The sequence below is a fragment of the Phalacrocorax carbo genome, chromosome 21 (genome assembly GCF_963921805.1).
Source record: "Phalacrocorax carbo chromosome 21, bPhaCar2.1, whole genome shotgun sequence".
NCBI lineage: Eukaryota > Metazoa > Chordata > Aves > Suliformes > Phalacrocoracidae > Phalacrocorax > Phalacrocorax carbo.
This window is the reverse complement of record NC_087533.1, coordinates 7,414,777-7,438,265: the sequence shown is the minus strand read 5'-3', so window position 1 is coordinate 7,438,265 and position 23,489 is coordinate 7,414,777. Positions and strand designations below refer to the sequence as shown.

Below are 23,489 nucleotides of genomic sequence, written 5' to 3'. Positions count from 1 at the left end.
TGCCGGCTGCTAGTTCTAGCTACTGTGGGTGCAAAGCTTTACAGACTTGCTCCAGTCCTGCCCATAAGGTACACCTTTGTAGCAACACCATCCCATGAAGCTGCAGGAGCAAGAACAACTCAAGTACACAGTGAAGTGGACCTACTGAAAGTGAAGGAGGGAAAGGTGAAGGTGATGCTTGGGGTGACCACCTGTCACACGTAAGACACGCATTCCTGCGGGCGGAAGGTGCTCCCAAAGCAGGGTGCCGGGGGAAGCAGGGCTCTGCTGGCGCAGGCCAGAGAAAGCAGCTCTGCGCATGGCACCACTTGCACGCTCTTGCAGGCAGACAGATCCTTTGCAATCCCTGCAGCCTCTGTGCTTTCCCCTTGCAGGGAACTCTGCAGCCTGAACAAATTCAGCAGCAAGGCATCTGCCTGACCTGCAGAGCCCTCAGCCTTCTGGCACAGTCTTCCAACCCATTAGCTCCTCTTCTCCCCAGGAGGCACAGGAGAGGCAAGGGTCAGCAAGAGCTTAATCAGCTGTCAGAGCTGGCAGTTCCAGCAGATGCTTTTCCTGAACCTCTGCCCCTGCTCTCCCGCCTTCATTCTGTTCTGCAGAGGCTGAGCTGAGGATGTTTCTCCCAGGATTTTATCCCAGCAGTTGAATAGTCCACATTAATAAAACAGGTGCTGTTTCTGATTTCCTCTAGAAATGGCCCTCTAACGTGGGCTTGTTTGGAACATGAGCATTTCTAAGGAAGATGGTTGGCATCGCCCGTCTGTGGGCAGCAGAGCTCCAGCCCACCCGCCTCTCCCTCTGCAGAATCCACTAAGGCTAATGGTGTTCCTAGCTGCACCTGCAGGACACAGCCTTACCTGTAGCTGCCCAAAAACACTATCTGCTCTGCTCTTCAGCTCCCACAGGAGTCACTGAACTCCATGCCAGGGGCAGCATATTTTTCTGATATTCTGAAGAAAATGGAATTTTTGGAATTTTCTGCTAAGCCGTAACAATGAACTATGTGAGCCTGGCAAAACACAATTTGATGGCCAGAGTCAGGAACTGAGAGAGAGAGAGAAGCACTTGTTTTAGGATTATATCCTTGAGGAGAGCTGAGAGACTGATCAAAGCAAATATCCTGCCCCAGAAGCTGCTGAAAACAGGGTGATTGTGAGAAACTGAACTAAGGTATTGTTTATTAAGACTTATGTTAAGCTCGGTGTAAAGCATGCGAAGAATACCTCCCAGGCGTGCTTATGCAAGATAACCATCAGAGAGATAAGACAAGCAACCCCATATCACCAGGAAGCAGGAAACGACCCCCTAACAACTACTGAAGCATGTGAAAAGTACCTCCACTATCTCATTGAACATGGAAGTAAAGATGTATAAAGAGAGACTGTTTGAACTGCTCAGTACGGCAGTTGGCGGAGCGCAGACTCCCCTGCCGTCCAGCGCTGTATTTGCTCATATTCTACTTGCTACAATTAATAAAATTCTAATTGGATTATGATCCATTGTGGTCTCAATTTATGACAATTTGGTGCCGTGACTCGGATAAGGAACGGTGAGCTTCTGTCCTCCGGGGAGGCGCCCCGCGGCAATCCGCGGCCCCGCGACCGACAGCTTACCTCAACCTTACCGACGAACCTAAATTCTAGAATGATGAGCAAAGGAGAAACCGGTAAAATCCCATAAAAATTCTGTGCACGGGAGTCCGGACGAAGACGCAGGGCGCGTAAGTATATGGCGAATTTGTTCGCGGGTTTACCGTTCGGGCGGGATTGGGTTTCCTGGAATATAACGAGTGAGAGGTTCGCTATATTGAACCAGGCGAGTGCGGACCCTTAAGTACTGCGTTTCCCATCTCCCGCGAGGGACTGGGCCAGGAACAAGGGGAACGAGTGAGTGCACGCTTGTGGATATTCCAGAAGATGGGGGCGAAGGGCAGCAAGCCTTCGACTCCCATGGGAAAGGTACCCACTGTACCTAAGAATACCCCTCTGGCATATATCCTAGACAATTGGAGATATTTCCCTGGAACCCTAGGGAAAGATAAACAGAAAATGATAAAATATTGTACTAGGATATGGGGAGGGAAGAAGATTTCTAAAGATGTCGTTTGGCCAGTCTATGGGTCAGAAGAGGATTGGGTCAGACAACAATTAAACCTCTGGGTTAACAATAAAAAACCCCTTAACCCAGAAGAGAGTCAGTATGCGGAAGTGTGGCTAGAAAGACCGAGAGCTAGACTTTATCCACTGAATGAAGTAAAAACTGAACAAAAGAAAAAGAAGGAAGAGTTAGACGAAACCCTTCTAACCCCCCCTCCTTATATTTCTCCTCCTGCTCCCGCAGCCCCTTCAGAGGTCCCCAGAGTGCCCACTCCCCCACCAGAATCGGAACAAGGGTCTCCCCCTCCTCCTAGACGCGTAACTAGGAGTCAAAAAGGGGCAGCTCAGATGTATCCTTTAAGGGAAATGCCCATGGGGGGACCCCAACCTGTGATTGGATATATTTTTGTGCCCCTAAGTTCGGCTGACCTACGAGATTTTAAAAGAACCGAGATGGGAAACCTAATTGAGGACCCACTCGGAGTGGCAGAAAGATTAGATCAATTTTTGGGACCAAACCTTTATACTTGAGATGAGATGCAATCTATCCTTGGTCAATTATTTACTACCGAGGAAAGAGATATGATCAGGCGAGCAGGAATGAGACTGTGGGATGCTCAGCATGCCCAGGGACCCCAAGCAGATATTAAATGGCCACTCCAAAGACCTAATTGGGATAATCAGGATCCGGTGCATAGAACTCATATGCAGGACCTGAGAACTATAGTAATTCAAGGGATTAGAGAAGCAGTACCCCGTGGCCAGAATATCAATAAAGCATTTAATGAAATACAAAAGAAAGATGAGAGCCCTACTGAGTGGCTGGAACGACTGAGGAAAGCCCTTCAGCTGTATTCTGGGGTAAATCCAGACGACCCTTTAGGGCAAGCGCTCCTCAAAACTCAGTTTGTGGCAAAATCATGGGAAGATATCAGAAAGAAGATTGAAAAGTTAGAGGACTGGCAGAATAGAGGGTTGGATGAATTATTGAGGGAAGCTCAGAAAGTCTACGTAAGGCGGGAAGAAGAGAGCAGCAAGCGACAAGTAAAAATGATGGTAGCAGCAGTCAGAGAGGATCGCAAAGGGCGGACTGGTGAACACAGATCTGCTGGAACGAAACAAGGGAACGTGGTAGTAAAGAAGGAACAGAGATGTTGTTTTTACTGTGGAAAGAAGGGACATATAAAGACGAATTGCAGAGAAAGGATCAGGGATGAGGAAATATTAAAAACGGAATAGGAGAGTCAGGGGCTCTATATCTTAGGGGACCGGAGTCATCATGAGCCCTTGATAAAATTAAAAATAGGTCCCCATAAACAAGAGTTCACCTTTTTAGTAGACACTGGGGCTGAGAAATCGACTATTAGGCAAATACCTGAGGGATGTAAAGTTTCCCCTGAAAAGGTACAAGTAATTGGGGCAAAAGGAGAACCCTTTAAAGTAAGCAAAATCAAAAATGTGGTATTCGAAACTGAAAATAAATTTGGAATGGGTGAACTCTTGCTCGTCCCTGAAGCAGAATTTAATCTGTTAGGACGAGATTTAATTGTTGAATTGCAATTAGAAATTAAAGTAAAAAATCAAGAGCTAACGGTGTCTGCTTATCCTTTGACCGTAGATGATCAAAAACAAATTAACCCCGATGTCTGGTACTCTCCGGACACAATAAGTAAACTGGAAATCCCACCGATTAAAATTCAAATTTCCGAACCCCACATACCTGTGAGGATAAGGCAATATCCCATATCCCTAGAAGGACGGAGAGGATTGAAACCAGAAATTGATCGATTATTAGCACAAGGAATCTTAGAGCCTTGTATGTCACCCTTTAACACTCCCATTTTGCCTGTAAGGAAGCCAAATGGGAAATATCGGCTCGTACATGATTTAAGGGAAATAAACAAAAGAACTATCACCCGGTTCCCTGTAGTAGCAAATCCATACACACTGCTAAGCAAGCTAGGACCCCATAACTCCTGGTATAGTGTGGTTGATTTAAAGGATGCCTTTTGGGCCTGTCCACTGGCAGAAGAATGCCGTGATTATTTTGCCTTTGAATGGGAAGACATAGAGACAGGCCGCAGACAGCAATTGAGATGGACCGTGCTCCCCCAAGGGTTCACTGAGTCCCCTAACCTGTTTGGACAGGCCCTGGAAGAGCTCTTAAAAGAATACCAGGTACAAACGGGAAATGTGCTGTTACAGTATGTAGATGATCTACTCATAGCAGGGAATAATAAGAAGGATGTAAGAAAAGAAACCATTCGACTTCTAAACTTTCTTGCACAACAGGGACTACGGGTATCACAAGAAAAGTTACAATTTGTGGAGGAAAAAGTGAAATATTTGGGGCATTATTTGTTTAACGGCAAGAAGATATTGGATCCGGAGCGCATTAAGGGAATTCTGGAATTACCTATGCCTGTCACTAAGAGGCAAATTCGACAAGCATTAGGGTTATTTGGGTATTGTAGACAATGGATAGAGAATTACAGCTTTAAAGTTAAATTCTTGTATGAACAACTGTCTAAAGACAAAATACCCAAGTGGACCCCTCAGGATCAAGATCAGTTTACCAGCCTCAAAAGGGAGTTAAGTCAAGCACCGGTTTTAAGCCTCCCAGATCTAAAGCGGCCATTCCATTTATTCGTTAACATACATGAAGGAACAGCATTCGGAGTATTAACTCAGGAATGGGCGGGACAAAAGAAACCAGTAGCATACTTATCAAAGCTGTTGGATCCTGTGAGCAGGGGTTGGCCAAGTTGTTTACAAATCGTTGTTGCTGCTGCCTTATTACTTGAAGAAACGAATCGTATTACCTTCAATGGGGAAGTTGTCCTATATGCGCCTCATAACATAAGGGGGGTGCTTCAACAAAAAGCAGAAAAATGGCTTACAGATAGCCGACTACTAAAGTATGAGGGAATACTCATAGAATCTCCAAAACTGTCCCTAAGGACTGTCGGAGCGGTTAACCCTGCAGAATTTTTATACCCAGGGGAAAGTACTGAGTTAATACACGATTGTCTTCAAACGATTGAACAACAAACACGAATTCGACCAGATCTAGAAGAAGAGGAATTACAACATGGAGAAATAATTTTTATAGATGGGTCATCTCGAATAGTGGAAGGTAAACGATTGTCAGGGTATGCCATCATTAAGTTGGATAAAGGAGAATTTAAGACAATAGAATCGGGCCCCCTGAGTGCCAGCTGGTCGGCTCAAGCCTGTGAGCTGTACGCATTGTGGAAAGCCTTAGTGTCACTGAAGGGAAAGGATGGAACTATATATACAGACTCACGCTATGCGTTCGGAGTAGTACATACCTTTGGGAAAATATGGGAGGAGAGAGGATTTGTTAACTCACAGGGAAAAGAACTGATACACCCAGAATTAATTCGGCGAGTTCTGGGGGCATTGAAAATACCAAATAAAATAGCAGTTGTACATATAAAGGGACACCAGCGAGGCACGAGTTATCAAGTTAGAGGAAATAATGCAGCTGATACAGAAGCAAAACGAGTAGCAGGCAATTATAGTACGATTTTGACTATGCAGCAAGTACCTGTTAGTAATAATTTGAGTTTTGAGTCTGCAGAAAAGGAAAAACTAGAACAAATGGGAGCTAAGGAACAAGATGGTAAGTACATATTGCCAGATGGGAGAGAAGTCTTGCCGAAGGGCATAGCACTCGAAATCTTTTCAAAAATACACAGTAAAACACACTGGGGAACCCAGGCGTTAGTTGATCATTTCAATCAACAGTTTGCCTGTATAAGCGTATATAACATAGCAAAGGCAGTCACTGCAGCCTGCGAGACCTGTCAAAAGGTTAATCGAAACAACATGAGACGAAAACCTCTTGGAGGACGTTCCCCAGCATACAGACCTTTCTCACACATACAAGTGGATTTTACTGAACTACCCAGGGTAGGGCGTTACAAATATTTATTAGTGATGGTGGATCATTTAACACATTATGTTGAGGCTTTTCCTACCTCTAAAGCAACTGCTAACCAAGTTACTAAGGTATTACTTGAACATATTATATCTCGATATGGAGTACCCGATGTAATCGATTCGGACAGAGGAACACACTTTGTGTCAAAAATTGTTAGAAATCTAACAGGAAGTTTAGGTATTAAGTGGGAATATCATACGCCATGGCATCCACAAAGTTCGGGAAAAGTTGAAAGGATGAACGGAGAAATCAAAACTATTTTGACTAAATTAATGATAGAAACCAAATTATCATGGGTTAAGTGCCTACCCATGGCACTATTAATTCTCAGAACCAGGCCCCGAGCAGATGTAGGGATATCAGCGTTTGAACTGGTGTATGGAATGCCCTATAGAATCGAAAGTCCACAAACAAATGTTTTAATTCGAGATCATGTGATTAATGAATATGTTTCACAATTAGCAGAACATCGTAACAAGCTTTGGGAACATGGACTAATTGTGCAACGACCCCCATTGGACTTAAAAATTCACAATTTTAAACCTGGGGACTGGATATTGGTTAAAACGTGGAAAGAAGAAACCCTAAAACCCAATTGGGAGGGACCTTATCTTGTTTTGCTTACAACAGAAACAGCTGTCCGGACTGCTGAGCGTGGATGGACTCATGCTAGTCGCATTAAAGGCCCAGTGACGAGACCCCACTGGAAAGTAATCAGTACTCCAGGTGACACCAAGATAACTCTGAAAAGATAACGTAATGATAAGAACTTTAGTTGATTATTTTGCCGCATTACCTTTTGGTATAAAGTGTATATTGCTGTTTATATTTGCTATAATTATCTTTTTTAATCTATTATATATGGAAGCGTACAAAGTGTGTTGAAGGAAATTGCTAAACTTATGTAGTAACACAATATTGAATATAGAGGAAAAGCTAATAAGCACTTTAGATATACAAATTAGATGCAATCATTTGAACTGCGATTGTTATCCATTTGCTCGTTGCAAGTGTAAGGTATGCCAGGATAAATGGTGGACACACTGTGAATATGGATACCCTCCGATAGGAGTTTGCACACAGTGTTGGAAAACCCAAAGAACTCTCACTGAGTGGAAATTAAAAACAATTAGAGTCGGAACAAGAAATTATTCGAGGATCCCATGAATGGTGGAAAGTTTTGCCAAAGGAATAAACCCTTAGTATTATTGTTACCATTCCAACGAATCAATCCCCTTTGTGGTTGAAATTTTGGCTACAAAGTGCAGAAGGGAAGTACTAGCTGTGTCTTGCTTAGTCCCATTAGTTAAAGCTGCAAAGTGGGAGGCCTATATAAACAGGCAGAAAGCCTGAAACAGCTGTTCTCCTGAAGATTTCCCTTGCTGCCGAGAAGATGGTACACCCCGTGGCTCGAAGCAACCGAGTCGACGGGCGAGGCAGAGGAGGAACAAACTGTGGAGAAAAGAACCAGAACAATGAGGCGCAAGAGCAGCTATGGTCAAACTTCCCCAAGACTGGTAAAAGTGTACTTAAATTGGAAAAATTGACAGACACCCTTTTTCCTGGTATATCGTTAGTTTTATTATCGATAATAGCCCAAACAAATGGAAAAGGAAACCCTCATGAACCCATGAATTGGACAATAACAAACATACAATATCCAAATAAGCCAATCCAAGCACAAATTATGGAGGGGGGAACAGTTAGTTTCAATATAAGTTTGCGTTACTTAATCGATGGAGAAATGGATAAGAATTGCAAGCCAATTTATATATGCCCAGCATCGAACCCTGGTAAATCATACTGTAATCGTCCAGACCATTATTATTGTGCATACTGGGGATGCGAAACATGGGCCTCTGAATGGTCTGCATCTGGAGATCAAAATCTAGAAATCAAATGGTCACCACAAATATGTCAAAAGAGAAATTGGAGCTACACAGATAGTTACTATAATGGTACATGTAATCATAAAGATATTGGATGTACAGGCATTAATATAACCATAAAAGATCCTAGTCAGGACTTCTGGCTTGTAGGAAAATTTTGGGGAATTAGATATTACGAACAAGGTGTAGATAGAGGGGGTATTTTTCAAATTATGAAGAAACCGATGCCCCACGATCCTTTGCCAATAGGACCAAATCTGGTCCTGAATCCGCTCACTTCCTCTGAAGAAAAGATGGCCCCCGTAATTGTCATAACCCCTTCCTCAGGCTCTCCTTCGAAAACAACTAATGATGCTGTGACTGAATTCTCTTTATCCAGAGATCTAGAGTTGTCAGAACCCAAGGACCCCTTATGGAATCTAATGCAAGCCTCTTATCGTGCCCTTAATGAAAGCAAACCAAATTTAACTGAAGAATGCTGGTTATGTTATAATATTAGACCACCATATTTTGAGGCAGTTGGAAAACCAGGTATGATTCGATGGTCTAATGGTTTAAACCCACAAGAATGTCAATGGGATGACCAGAAGAATCATACGCAAGGAATTACTATTCAATTAGTAACGGGTCAGGGAAAATGTATAGGCACAGTGCCCGAAAAGTATCAGCCTTTGTGCAGCCGAACAGTCACTAACACCAATATAGAGAAACACAAAAATAAAAAGGACAAATGGGCTATCCTGACACCAGGAGCTAAATGGGTTTGTTCAGACATCGGAATAACGCCTTGCCTATCCTTGAACGTGTTTAATGAATCTCAGTTTTGCATACAGGTGATTATTGTTCCTCGCCTAATCTATCACACCTCTGAGGAGGTGCTACGCCACTTTGAAGGAAACCTGAATAGACAAAAACGAGAGCCAATTACGGCAGTAACCCTAGCTACACTGCTGATAGCGGGTGGAGTTGGAGCAAGTACAGGCATAGCCTCCCTGGTAAAAGGTCAGGAGTTGCAAAATTTGCAGATGGCTGTAGATGAGGATTTAGCAAAAATAGAGCAATCTATTCAAAATTTAGCCACTTCAGTAAAATCTTTATCAGAAGTGGTGCTGCAAAATAGGAGAGGATTAGACCTATTGTTCTTAAAGGAAGGAGGGTTATGCGTAGCTCTCAATGAAGAATGTTGTTCGTTTGCTGACCATACGGGAGTAGTCCAAGACACCATGTCTGAACTCCGGAAAAGGTTAGAACAACGTAAAAAAGATCGTGAAGCGGGCAAGTTATGGTATGAAAGCTGGTTTAATGTTTCACCTTGGCTAACCACTTTGTTGTCTGCTTTAGCAGGACCGCTTATTATGTTAATTCTGGGACTTATATTTGGACCTTGTATATTACGCTGTATTTTACATTTTATTAAAGAACGGTTTGACCCAGCTAAATTGCTTATTTTGACTACAAGGTCTGAAGCAAAATATAAGAGTGTATCTATTAATGAAGATGACGATTGTTGTGAATGCATTATGCCACATAAGAACTATGATTGTAATTGTGAGATATTACCTTGTGAGTGTTATGATAAATGTCGGAATTGTGGAAGAAGATTTGCCTGCAGTGCCGAAAATGAAAGTAGTGTCTAATAAACAATAATAGGATAAAAAGAAAAAGGGGGGATTGTGAGAAACTGAACTAAGGTATTGTTTATTAAGACTTATGTTAAGCTCGGTGTAAAGCATGCGAAGAATACCTCCCAGGCGTGCTTATGCAAGATAACCATCAGAGAGATAAGACAAGCAACCCCATATCACCAGGAAGCAGGAAACGACCCCCTAACAACTACTGAAGCATGTGAAAAGTACCTCCACTATCTCATTGAACATGGAAGTAAAGATGTATAAAGAGAGACTGTTTGAACTGCTCAGTACGGCAGTTGGCGGAGCGCAGACTCCCCTGCCGTCCAGCGCTGTATTTGCTCATATTCTACTTGCTACAATTAATAAAATTCTAATTGGATTATGATCCATTGTGGTCTCAATTTATGACAGTGATGAAGTGTATAGTCAAGGAGAACAACTAATTGGGATGTTGATAGGAACTAAAACAAAGTGCCAAGTAGGGGAACTGTCATTATAGTACTAAAACTCAGGCCCATAGGCCAGGAACTGGCCCTGCTCTACTAAGTCAGTTACTCCCTGGGCATGTGTTATAAATTAAAAGTGAGCTGTACCTTTGTGTCGAGGCAAGAAAGAAATGGACCAATTATTAGCTGAGGCATGTGAGTATTAGCTGTGACTGACACATTTAACTATATAAATGCCTCGTAGTTTCTCAGTGTGGGGTGCTAAAATACCTCTGCTCTGTGTGTAGTTTGGTATTTTGTACACCAGGCAAGCAAACCCGCTTTTCAGGGTAACAGTTTCTGGAGAGAACTGTTGCATTTGCAGCACCTTTTTGTGTTGTGTGCTTCCCTGGGGATACATCCCTGGCAGGGCTTTGGGTCTATAAGGTGTAAAATTTACTTGCAATCAAGGTCCTGCCAGAAAGTTATCCACCTGCAAAGATATATAGGTCTCTCTGTTCTCATTAGAGCCTGCTAAACACCCGATAAAATTAAGTCTGTGCACTCAAGGGGAGCTTTCATGTTTTCTGCACAGTTAACTTGACAGTATTCCATGTTAAAGTGCCCAGCAGCTTCTCACTCAGCAAGAATAAAGGTGTATCCAGTAGCAGGCGAATATTCCTGCCAGCCTTGTCTCGCAAGGTGTTCAAGCTAGAGGCTACTACAACCCACTTACCTCCTGGGGGGGGGGGGGGGGGGGGGGGAGCTTCCTCCAGCCAGCAGCATCATTTCTCTTGTGCAGGACTCCCTTCCTGGCTGTGTGCTCAGAATTGTTTTCTTCCCCTCCCACAACAGAGGGACACAAAGTCACAACCGGTGCTGTTAACCACAAACATCTGCCTTGAAACTCACTCATACAGCCTATTTTTCAGTCCGCATTATGAATCCTAATTAATTATACGTGTTATTAAATGTAATTACAGTCCCTATTTCAGTAAATAAACATGCCTACAGTAATTACGTAATTATGAAAAGCTGTTATGAAGTATAGTCTCAGCTGAAAAGAAAACCGCTTCAGAGGACTCCAGCCAGCTCCAATTCACTCAGCAACGGCCCAGCCAGAAAACACAAGGTAGTCCCACAACTAAAAATCAATGCCGAAGTGGCATTGTGGCAAGAAGCAGGTAGCGAGGATAAGGACAGAAATATTGTGAGAATAGGTCTTACTATGCTATCTGTTCTTCTGGCAGCACCTGCAGGGCCTCCTCTGGCCTGAACCCGCGAGCACTACTGAGGGTGCAAAAAACATGGCAAGAGTTTTGTGTGACAGAACAAATCACGTGGATTTGCTTGTGAAACCAGGCTCATATAGGAGCCTCTGAGATGAGTCAAGCAGTCACTTTTCTTATTTGTTTCCTTCCATAAATCCATACGAGGTAGTTACTAAGCACTTGGCTCTAAAGCAGTGGCCTGGACTCTTTCACGAAGCATCACCTAAAACTCAAACCAAAAATTCCCCTTGTCTCTTGATGTTTTCTTTTTGCATGCAAGCAGTTTGCAAATGCAGGCTTCCTCAGGGCAAGTAGGCTTTTTACAGCTCAGGAATTAACAGATTTGCAGAGCAGTGGGTGCCAAGTGGGAAAGAAAAAAGGGGTTTCGCTTAAGAACAGCTACAGTACTGAATTATTAAATCAGATGCATATTATCCCAATTTAGTCTCCTGAAACAAGAGACTTGGCTGTTTTCCAGAAGAAAAAAAATACTCCTCAGAAGTCAGTGCAAGTCTTGAAGGAAATAAGGACATTTCTGTACATGACAAAACATCCTTGGCACTACTTCTATGTGCCTTCACGGCTCCTATTGCTATCTTTCTTTTGCTTGTTAGACATTTTCCCTCTTGATTACTGCTGGATGCAGAGACTCCCTCAGAATTGCCCACTTCTGTGCTCCTACGCTCTCATTTTGCAGCAAGGGGTCTGTACTCAATATCTCCCCTTTCCTGAGGCTGCCGCTGGACCCTGTGGTGTTGCCACTGCTTGCCCTGCCCCTGAGGGGCTGCTGCCACCGTACCCTGAAGCCAGGGGTCCTGCTCTGACAGCTGGCAGGACCAGCTTCAGTCCGGGTCTCGGAAAGTGGCTGTGTTTCCTGCCAAGTTGTTGCTGCTCAAGCAGCGTCCAGAGCGCATCCACAGCCTGCTCCTGCCTCCCCGCCTTCAGCAAAGCTAGCATCCCGCTTGCAGAGCAGCACTGCACCTTTGCCTTTCCTCTGCTCTGCCTCACAGTCCTTCGAGTCACTTCCTCAGTAACAATTTTGGGAGAAAAAGCAGGACTCACATTTTTGCTAGGACCAACCCTATGATGCATAATAATGTGCCTCATAACCCTGCAGTGACAGTCACAACCTGGTTTATATACCTATGGGAGATGGGGATTTTTCTTTCCCCGTATGGTTGGGAAGGGAAAGGAAAATCATACCACATAACTTGGTTTAATGCAGGTTAAGGCCCTTAGCTCAAATGTTTGGGCTCGTTTACTCAGATTGGTATAATTTTATCATCTGCCTTTTCTATTATCACAGGCACCAGAAGATGCACATGCAAAATACTAATGACAGAATTGGACACATACAGTAATCCCCTTTCATCTCCTACGCTTGCTAAAACCCTTGACAATTAACAAGGGGGGAGCATTAAGGACTCTGCCTGCAAAGCATCCAGGAAACAGGAAGAGAAAGAGCCTTCAGAGGCAGGAAAAGGATATCATTCTAGAAAAGGATGACAGTCTGAACTCTGTCAGCTGGAAACTGTTCACACAACAGATTTATCTTGAGTTGAAACATGCAACCCCTGTATGTGACTAATTGCTCACCTCCAATCAACCTTAGGCATATGGCTGTATCTGACTGCAGCTGAGCCCCTTTATTCCATGCTGAAATGGAGTTTGTGCTATTAAGCAATACATCTAGGTAAGATAGGAGTAGTCAAGACTGAGATGACAAATATTAGCAACAAACCACAGCCCTAGATAAACAATGAGCAACTTTCCCCTTCCCTCCCTGGATGCCCTGGTAGAAAACATGTTCATCACCATCAGGAGAGTCTCGGGGTGGGGAAACATCTCCCAGGCCCATTCAGTCTGCATCTCGGGCTTCATCTCCACGAGCCACTGAGCCACCGTTTATCATCTCGAACGCCTTTTCCCATCACCACAACGCTAAGCCCCAGTCCAGACAATAACACCCCCTCTGCGTTTCTCCCAGCAAAGTATAGTTACTGTGGCATGAACAGCACCAGTGAAGAAAAATGGGCTATTACTTCCATCCTATTTCCAATGCGGCTAATTAACATGTTTGTTTCAGTAGGCATAGTTTGATAACAAAGGTTTGCAAATACGCCAAAGCTAGAGCTGTATTGGTGATTAGACTTTAAGTGTTTAAAAGCTTGTCAGCAAATGCCTCCTCCCTGGCGAGGCTCTTGCGCTGCTTCCCTTCCTGCTCAGCCCAGAGGTGCCATCGGCAGAGAAAGTCGGCATGCATCGAGGGACGCGGTGCAGAAATAAATCGCAGGAAAACATTACCCTAAGTGGCTTTCACGGAGGATATTTTCAGGCAGGTTAGGAGCTGAAGTCCTACGTGATGGGAAGGAGGGAGCTATGCAGCATCTCCACCAGCAAGCATAAGCTCACATGCACTAGATCGGCCAGGGCTTGCTCACACAAACCGCCCCACTGGCACCCCGTGAAGGTGGGTTTACTGCTGAGGGACGGTCAAATGCAGGCGGACAGCAAGAGCCTCGCTGAGAGCGTTAACGTCTCTGGTGATGGCACTGGATGTGGGAAAGGTGCCCACCCCTTTTGTAAAGCCTAGAGCACAGGCAGTAGCTCTGCTGGAGCCCGAGCTATCAGCCAGGGGAGGATTGCTCAGCACAAGTAACAGTTAATTCTTAAGTAAATGTATGAATGTCGTATTAGAAGTATTTCCCAACGTTTCCAAGCTCAGTCACGAGACCAGCTCTGCTTCTTGAAGGCATTTGAGACACAATTAGTCAAGACTACATCGGGCTGACAGGAAGGACATGCTTTATGTTTTAAGTGCTACATAAGTGACAGCATTCAGCGGGAGCAGAGCGTCCGGGGCTTACTGCATGGACTATAGCACGTTATTCGGTAGTCTTTCCTCTCACCACTTTCTGATGCGGAAGGGGAACACATCGCCTCATAAAATGTTACTATTTCCACAATGAATATTTGACATTTTCCCCAAATATCGATAATGCCACCACAGTTATAATGAGAAACCTCTGACAGATTTTAATATGAATAAATAGTTCCTATATACTTAAAAAAATACTGAGCTAAGGAGGAAACCAAACCACACCTGTGAGCACCAACCGTTTCCCTCGCCTCTTTCCCTATCTGTTTGACACAACAGAGGAACGATGGTCCTAAATGGCAGCCCTCAGGCGCTACCGAAGCGTGGCCAGACCGCGCAATCCGCTGGGAAAGAGGACGGCTTTTGTTCGGTGCCAACAGGGCGCCCGGCTTCGCATAGCTGCGGTCTGTGACTCGCCTTTCAGGCACAGCCGCAGTCAAAAACGTACATATATGCTCCAAAGCCCCAACAATCGAGGGGCTTTTAGTTTTCGAGACGGTTCTCAAATTCAGTGTAGCTGTAAAGCTCACCGGTGCCATGCTAATACACGCGTAATTAAGAGGCTTAAGCTGCTTTCCGGAGTACTTGCAGCCTGGCACACGAGCTGCACTGAGGCTAGCCCCGGTACGCCTGCGTTAGCCACCAAGAGCCGCGCTGGGCATCCCTTGTGCCTTGCGGCATCACAGCCATGCCCTCTCCGTGCCTCGCCCGCGAGGTCCCGCACCGGCGGGCCCCAGCACCGGCGGGCCCCAGCACCGGCGGGCCCCAGCACCGGCGGGCCCCAGCACCGGCGGGCCCCAGCACCGGCGGGCCCCAGCACCGGCGGGCCCCAGCAGGGCGCAGTGCCAGGAGCCGCTGTCCCCGCAGCCCGTCGCTCCTCTGCGGAGAGCTGGGAGAGGTGGGCGTGAGTGTCGGGCTGACAGCTGACACCCGCAGCCTCCGCGGCAGCTCTGGGGATGCGGTTCAGTAAAACTGACCGAAGCACCACACGGTACTGGTAGCGCCTAATTAAATGCTAATGAACCGGAGGGCAAAGCGTTCAAAAGCCAACACTGTCAGTCACCCGGCAGGAACGTCTTTTGCCTGCTGTAAGCAACACACAGCAACATCTTTATTTGCTGCAACGCTTACCAGCTATATTGTCCTTTACCAGAGCCGCCTTTCAGCTAAATCAAGTAAGAAGCTGCGTGAAGGGTATTAAGCCTTTTGACTGCTTCAGTAATGCGGCTGACGCTTCTTTCTGCAACGGGCACCAACTGCACAAGAGAAGCGGTGATTTACCAGCCTCCTGTTGTACAGCAGGCATTACTGGCATGTTTAACTCACTCGGTAAAGATGCTAAGTTTTGAGAGTCAGCTCACCAATAGATGACCCCTAACAGAACACCAGAACAAATTAGTTGTTATTTCAGCCTAAAGATTGTTTTTCTTACTGAATCCCTGGTATTACAAAGAGATGGTTTGCACATGCGAGACAACATAATTTTTCCCAATCCCAGGGAAAATTTTGCTTTTGTCATCTGTGAGATGATGAGTCAGCCCCATGTTTGCAGGCAAGGAAGAAAAATATTCTTTATCTGCACTTAGAAATACTTTTGGGAGCTGCTCTTTTCTGTGGTGCTGTGCAGCAGAGGCAGCTGCACTGATGAATTTCAGCCACCCCCGGCCCTTTGCCACTGAAGTCAGTGTGGTACCCCACCACAGCTGCTCAGGGTCAGCTCTGACCTTGCACTCTCAATTCAGTAAGGTTGCAGTGCTGCAGCTAAGGGCTGTCCTTACTTGTAAACAGATTTGTTGCCTTCCTTTTCACTCTAGCAAGATTTGTCAATCTTTGTGAAATGAAAGGGAGGCAACAAGCAAAAATTTTTTGATATTTGTCACGTTTTCCACAGAGCAGAGCTGGTTCTTGTCCCAAGCACCCCAGGAAAAAGGGTAGCAGCTGGTGTTACAGGAGCACTTTTATTTTCACCCTTTGAAAAAACACATCTCTAGAAGGCCAGAAACCACAGCACATATGACTACATATTTCTGCAAAGTCAGTTTTGCCTCCTGACAGGGAAGTATTTGTCTGCCAATAAGATGCTTGTTGTCTTTTTTTTCCTTTTAGCATTGATTAAAGCTTTGGAGCACCTTCTCTCTGCCACCAAGGCTGACCCCTAGCCCCAGCAAAGCACAGCTCCTGACGGCTCCCGGCCACAGTGCTGGGCAGCACAGACCCTGCTGGGGCACGGCCAGGCTCCCTCAGCAGAGACACAGCCTTTGGTTGCAGGACAGGAGGAACCGGAGGGCAGGGGTGGCAAGAGCAGCAGGAAACACAAAAGGGGCACGAGGAGCCCCTGTTCCCCCTTCCCCACCGCAGTACCTAGCTAAGAACCAGCAACAGAGACTCAGCACCTGGCCCAGGTGGCGCAGGGTTGCCCCCATACCTCTCCGCAAGACCCACAACCACCTCAGCCCTGCAGAGAACACACCACCACAGCCATTGCACTCACCTCTACCCTCAGCTCAGCTCCCAAGAAAGACAGGAATTGCTTCCCCCTCACCTTTTATAGGGCCCTGGTGCTGCCTCTGCCCCAGCTGAGGGCAATGAGCATCCCAGCAGCCCTGCCAGCTGCCCCACCTGCAGGCATTTGCTCCTCTCTCCTGCTGTCTTCCCTTCAGAAGTCAAATTTGCTCCCTTAGGTCCTGCCAGTAACACACAGATGCCCTGGGCAAGGCGGCGGTGCTCTAGTGACTCTCTACCCCCTTCATCTTGCAAAGGGAGCAAAGCCTTTGACCCTCACTGCACAAGGAGAGAAGCTATGGGATGCCCACTGTTGCCTGTGCCCCATAACATCGCCTTAGGGACACTATCATGTCACACACCTCTGGAATGTATTTATATCCCTAAAAAAGATCAGCTCCCCAGCTCAGAGGTCCAATGCATGGCCTTGAACCTGCAAAACTCGCAGCTTCTGGCTTCTGCAAGACTTTTTCTGGTAGCAGGCTTATTACTTCCTGCTGGCAATTTCACCTGTGTTAATCTAATGGGTCATTAGAGGCAAATAAAAAATAGGAGAAAGAAATTGACTTAGCACTTCTTTCCAAAAAATAGAGTAACTGGAGGATTTTAAGTAGAGCGAACCAGAGCAATTTTAATAATATTAAGCTCAAACTGACAGCCAAATGAGTGAATACAAAAAAGCAACAAAAACCCAAATACATATAAACCACAGGGCATTGTGAAAAGAATATGATTAAGCTTTCAAAGTTATACATTCAAAATTTAGACAGTGCTGGGAATGAGGTCTTTCTCTTCTGTGGTTAAGAAATACCCTACCATATAATCGCATAACAAAGACTATGCAATAATTCATGCAAAGGGAGCTGATGCGTGCAAGTTCATGCTGGCTTTCCCTTACTCGCCAATGCCCAGCTCGGCAGCGCTAGTGACACACCCGCACCTTCGGCGTGATCTGGGCATTTTTGTGCACACGTGTCATGACGCACCCTCTGCGCGTCACGCTGCTGCCAGGGCGGCTGCCTTGCGGGGTGCCGTAACCCCACGTTTGCCTCTGCTGCTGGCCGGGGAAATGCTTCATCCCTGTGCGGAGGGCCAGCCTGCCTCCATGGCACTGGCAGACCTTAAGAGATTTAAATCTTTATTAACTGTGCACAGGTACTGCCTACTTTGCTACCACCCCTGTGGGCAAAAACCCACACGAACATTTCACTGCCCCTCTCAATTCCAACTCTTATATGTCCTAAAAAGCACGTCATCGCTGAAAATAATCAAAACAGCACTGTTGCCCCTTCTGTCTTAACTGGGGAAGAGAGACATCCATTTACTAGTGTTTTTTCAGGGCCTGATGAGCTTGTTTACACCAGGGGAAATGCAGGAGGACATGGGGAGAAGCTGAGGGGTCTGTCCAGAAGTTCCAGAAAGTTGGTGGAGGGATCCCAGGGAGCTGTGTCACCTATCAGGGCAGCTGCCATCAAGGAGTGGCCCGTTTTCTGGACGTCAAATGAAATGAGGTGCTAGATGCTGCTATATTCTCATTCCCAACTGGAAGGAGCAAATTCCTTCTGTGGTCCAGATGGTTCAACTTAGATCTGCTAAATAGTAAATTAATTGCTGCTCAGCAGGGGAACCAGAATATTGCAACGAAGTCCACATCATGTAAGACAACCTCTGTCTGTCTTGGCTGCTCTTTCTCAGCCTCAGGAAGAAATCACAGGTTTTACTGTAAAAATAAATGTGAAAATTCCCATGTACATTTCCTGCATTGATTTTCATTGTTATAGCATTCTTCTCCCCAGTTACTGGTGATAGAATGAGAGGAAATGGCTTCAAGCTGCATCAGGGGAGGTTTAGGTTGGATATTAGGAAAAATGTCTTTACTGAAAGAGTGGTCAGGCATTGGCACAGGCTGCCCAGAGAGGTGGGGGAGTCACCGTCCCTGGGGGTATTTAAAAGACGTGCAGACGTGGCACTTCAGGGCATGGTTTAGGAACCATGGTTGTGCTGGGTTGATGGTTGGACTTGATGATCCTAGAGGTCTTTTCAAACCTTAAAGATTCTATGATTCTATGAAAATAACAGCAAGGATGCACGACTGGCAGATACTGCTTAAACATTTAAGCAGCTTGCTGGAGCATCAGAGATACTCTACAGAAGAGTAGCTGCCTGAGGGTCAGGCATGGACCAGCAGCTCCCAAAAGGGCCCTGAGAATTGATCTGCACTGCTGCTCATTGCCCAGGGTCAACACTGCCCTCATGGCTACGTCTCCTCGTAATTCATTCCAAAGATGATGATGGAGCAAAATGAAGGAAGGGCCTGTGACAAATAGTCATGTTTTGCACAGTGAGTGCTAAATAATAAAGCAAGGTCAGTCACTAAGAGGTCTTTTCACCCTCTGTGCTCAGTGTTTATGCTTTAGAGGTCACAGTGATTCTCATCTCTCACTAAATGTGTCTGGAAAAGGAGAGACTATTAATGCTCCCATTAGAAAGGACTATTAGGTCAATACAGGTGTAGAAATAGAGGCTGGGCTGAGTTGTAGGGTCCGAGGGGCCAGAAGGGTTTGGCCTGTCTAGAGGCCCATCTTTGCATGAAATGCAATGTGCTCCCGCTGCCGCCTCCTCTTTTCCTATGTTTATGTTACAAAGCAGCAGTGGGGAATGCGTGCCGTGAAGAAAGGTCTGCCTGGCACAGCTTCTGTCTTTCACTGTTCAAAGATGGACAGAATAACAGACCAGGTTTTCAGAGCATCACTGCATCAAAGAGAGTTTTCTAGCATCTCATTGTAGGGCAAATCATGGCATTTCTCACATATGAACGTAGCCTGAAGTAGCCGGTTAATAGCAGCTCCCTCACCAGTTACTAAGGGGTTCTTAAGTTTCATTTGTAAAATAGCTCCATTGATCACAGCAGGTAATTACTTGTTAATAATGGCATTCCTGATAAATTGCTCTTACCATGAAATTTTCTGCAGTGGCTTGGTCACTTCTCTATAGGTGAGGTTTGCATCGTTTGATAAATTGCTGCTTCATGTTTGAAAGCTTAACAGATTTGCTGTGGGCCCTTTTTTTTTTTCTTTTTGAAGGATGGTGGGGGAAGAGAAAAACCAGAGTGAGTTTGGAGTGATATTTTCGCACAAACCATGGTCATAGATATGAAATCAGAATTCAAGTCTAACCATTTAGATGATGGTTCAGGAGGGAGAGAGAGAAAAACAAAGCAGGGCCACGTGTTTTCTCCCACCAGCTCTTGGCACTCTGTGCCCTCAGCTCTTTGCTCTTTGAGGCAGTCATCAGAACTCAGGGGGCTGCAACAGCGTGGGACTGTGCACCTGCACCCTCCCTTGTGTTGCCAGTCTTCCTGCCAGGCTCTTTCCCTAAAAGCATCACCCTTGGGCCGGGCATCCTCCTACTCCTCTGTATATGTGGGATGCTCTTTTGGGTACGTTGCACTGAGAGACTGCATGACACAGGGTGGCAAGAGAGAGACTGAGATGTACGCAATGGTAAATAAAGAGAGACATGATTACTACGGTGCTACTTTTTCACTGTGTAATAATAACAATAGTAATAACAGTAGTAATGACAACAACAACAACAGTAATAATAATGGAACAATATTGCCAGATACCAAGGAGATTAAACATCAAATTAATATTTAGCATAGTTAGGATTAAGTAGAAATAACAGCTTTATGATTAGAGACTGAAACTGCTGCTAATAATGGCTGATTATGCTCCTGCAGGGAAGAATTATAAGTACTTAACGACAAATAACCTTCCAAAAGTTGTTAGCAGTGTAAAGCAGAAAGGTACTGAGGAGACTGAGAAATTGTCTGCTGTAATGGGACTGCGTATTTTGTGGACAGAGAAATAAGGTGAGGGAGGATGTGATAGTAGTTTCCAACAGATGAAACAACAGTTGCTTGCCTCCATGCCCACAGCTACCAAAGCTTCAGGGAAAAGTTAAACTTCTGAGCAAAAAGGAAGAAAACTCCTCCTCAAATTGCTGCTGTGCAATGGAACAAGGCAGACTCTTCTCTCTGCCAAGTTACAGTTAAAATAATTTCAAATAAACAATGTCTCTGCATACAAGGGATAAAAGTCCCATGCAAAGTCTTGCCTTTCTGCCAGTTTCCAGCTCATTAGGTTTGCCTTTATGAAATTTACCACCTCTCTGGGCTCTGCTCAACGGTCTATTTTCCTACGTGTTTGTTTTCTCCAAAACTGCTATCGCTTGGCAACATGCAATAGGCAGAGGAAGCAAATTTGTTCTGTTGTGTAAGGCTGGAAGTGAAAGAGAGACAGTCCTGGGGGAAATCCCCACCGGTTGCTTGCTGCAAGGTTAGAGACACGGAGCAACCCTCAGCTCCTGGGAAACACCAAGCATGTTTGCGATGTTCTCCGGGGAGGCATTTTCTCTGCCACCTGACAGCTCACCCAAGGCTTGTCAAGGGTGTTGGTAAACCTGAAAGGTGAGGGACCTTCAGGGAGGAATGTAACCCCTTGGGGACAAGGGCTACCTTTTACCATAGCTCTGTACCATGATTAGCAGCACAGTGTGGCCAGGACAGCAGTGCCTTCTGCTCCATAACACAGCTAAATTGAAAAAGGATTGTCCACTGTCCTTCCATGCTGAAACCGTCTTCTCTGTGTCCAAAGAAAGCTCTTCAACAGGAAGGACCACTGTTTTGTCAGAGCTGGAAATGGTCAAGGGACACGATTATGGGCTGGGAGCAGTTGCAAGCAAAGAAAAAGATATTTAGTGGCAAAGCTCCTGTGACAGGAGCTAGGAGAGACTGATTCTATGCCACACACTGCCTTAGACTCCTTGTATGACATTAAAACATTGTTTATTCTGGCTTATTGCTGTACTCATGTGCATCCCTTCTTGGCTTGTCTCCTCCCTGTCTTTCAGACTGCCTCAAAACCTGTACGTTGGTAGAATCTGCCAAAAAAGGGCTCTTGCTTGACAAGACATTCTTATGCTGCCATTTTGCAATTAGGCACCTCCACCTTACTCCCTGGTTACTGCCGCCGTATGACCGGTAGCAGCTAGATGCATCCAACAAGATAGGAAGCCTGAAACTCTACTAGCCAGATTCACACAGGAATCACTGCACTTACAGGAGCATATTAATTCAATTGCATGTGCAAATATACCTGCTGAAAGCACAGTGTACCACTGCGCGTGCAAATCCCATCAATAGGTACTCAGATTACTCACATAAAAGAAAATAAACGCGGGATCCTAACTGCAACATTTCTTTGTGTAAGTTTGAAATTCAGGGTCTTGTTAATGCAGCAAATGTAACTTTCTCTAAGCGTCTATAGTAGGAACGTACAGTCTTCCCAGATGTGCACTCCTGGAGCAGAACACAGCGATATGAAGTGCATCATGTCATTATGGCACCTAGACACATTTGCTGAAGAAAAACCAAATAAATTTATGATGTGTGTATGCCACGTCCTCTCCACCTCCCCTGCCACATAACTACTGTTTAAAAAGTTTCTTGCTATACATTCTGGGCAACATTGTGCTCAAGCACCTCACAAACACCAGATAACTCCTCCTGAAAAGGAGGAGTGCGTTGCACTCCTGGGTTACAGTGCATGTGACTGGGATGGCCTGTTTATCCCTGAACCAGGATGGCGAGAAGCGGCCCTCCTCCAGAATGGTATTCTTCACTGGGTGTTGTCGCCCCTGAGCTTCAGGCTCCTGGGGGTGGAACTGGGTTGGGGAGATGCCGTCTCATGGGGGTGTCTGCTTTGGAGAGATGCTCCAAAGCTGGAACAAACGCATAGCCAAGCCTGCCGCTTTGGAACAGAGGCAAGCAGCTCTCCGACTGCGCCCGTGGCTGTGCATGGTCTGAGAGACCTTCCAGGTACTCAGTCTGCGCAGCCGGCGTTTGCAGAACTCACCCACTTCAGTTGTCTGTTTCAGACAGCCCAATTCTTCCTCAAATATAAGGTAAAGGCTGTGCAGGCTGGGAGGTGGAAATAGGTTTTCATAAACACCATGGATTTGTTTGGTAGCAGTAGGGAGGCGACGTCTGCAAAATGCAGCAGTTTTACCCAGCGGTTGCCCTCCAAGAGCCGGTTTTATTTGCTTGGAGGCTGACAAGGAGAGAAGAACACCAGGCGGGAGGAGTGCAGCTGAGCATTTCCCAAGCGTCCTTCACAGGCTATCGGGCGCTACAGACATCAGGAGGCATGTAGACCCTACAGCCGATCGGATTGACGTGGGGTTTGCCTTGAAATGTCAGATGCCCAGGTCCATTTTTACAAACAGCTTTGCACGTCTTTGCGTTTGCCTCAGGAGAAACCACAAACCAAAGGCATTTTTACAGAGGCCAGAGTAAGGGTTGGAAAAGCTCTGTGCGCAGGGTGTCAGCTGCAGGTGGGAGTAGGGTCCTTCCAGACGTGCCAGCCAGCAGCTGGACCAAGCTGATCACCCGGCTTGGCTGCCCTGTGCACAGGGCGGATGAGAACGGGTCCAAACTTCATTCCCTGGACGTAAGAGGAATCTGCTGTCCGAGGAGCAGCCAAATTCCTGGTGCTGTAAGCACAGACATGGTAGCTCACACTGTCCAGAAAGAGGCATCCCAGGCTGGGGGAGCTGATCTCTCACGACTACCCCCCGTGACCAGACTCAGCCGCCAGGTACTGATGCTAGCTGCAGTCCTCCTTTGCCTCACGCCCGGCATTCTGTCAGCGCTGTAACAAGCACTGGATCATTTAATACATTTCAAGATGATCTTTCAAGCAGAACGCTCCGAGGAGCTTTGCAGTTTATTCACCACCTGTATCACCCTTCCCCTTTTTTCCCTTTCC

The 23,489-nt window shown here is 45.8% G+C and overlaps 1 long non-coding RNA gene across 1 annotated transcript; it reads left to right on the top strand.

The window, feature by feature from the left end:
• The first annotated feature begins 1,360 nt into the window (after positions 1-1,360).
• On the top strand, positions 1,361-6,889 carry LOC135316680 (uncharacterized). Its single transcript, XR_010375920.1, has 2 exons — positions 1,361-1,720; positions 6,526-6,889. It is a non-coding gene; the product is annotated as an uncharacterized LOC135316680 (long non-coding RNA).
• Positions 6,890-23,489: the final 16,600 nt, after the last annotated feature.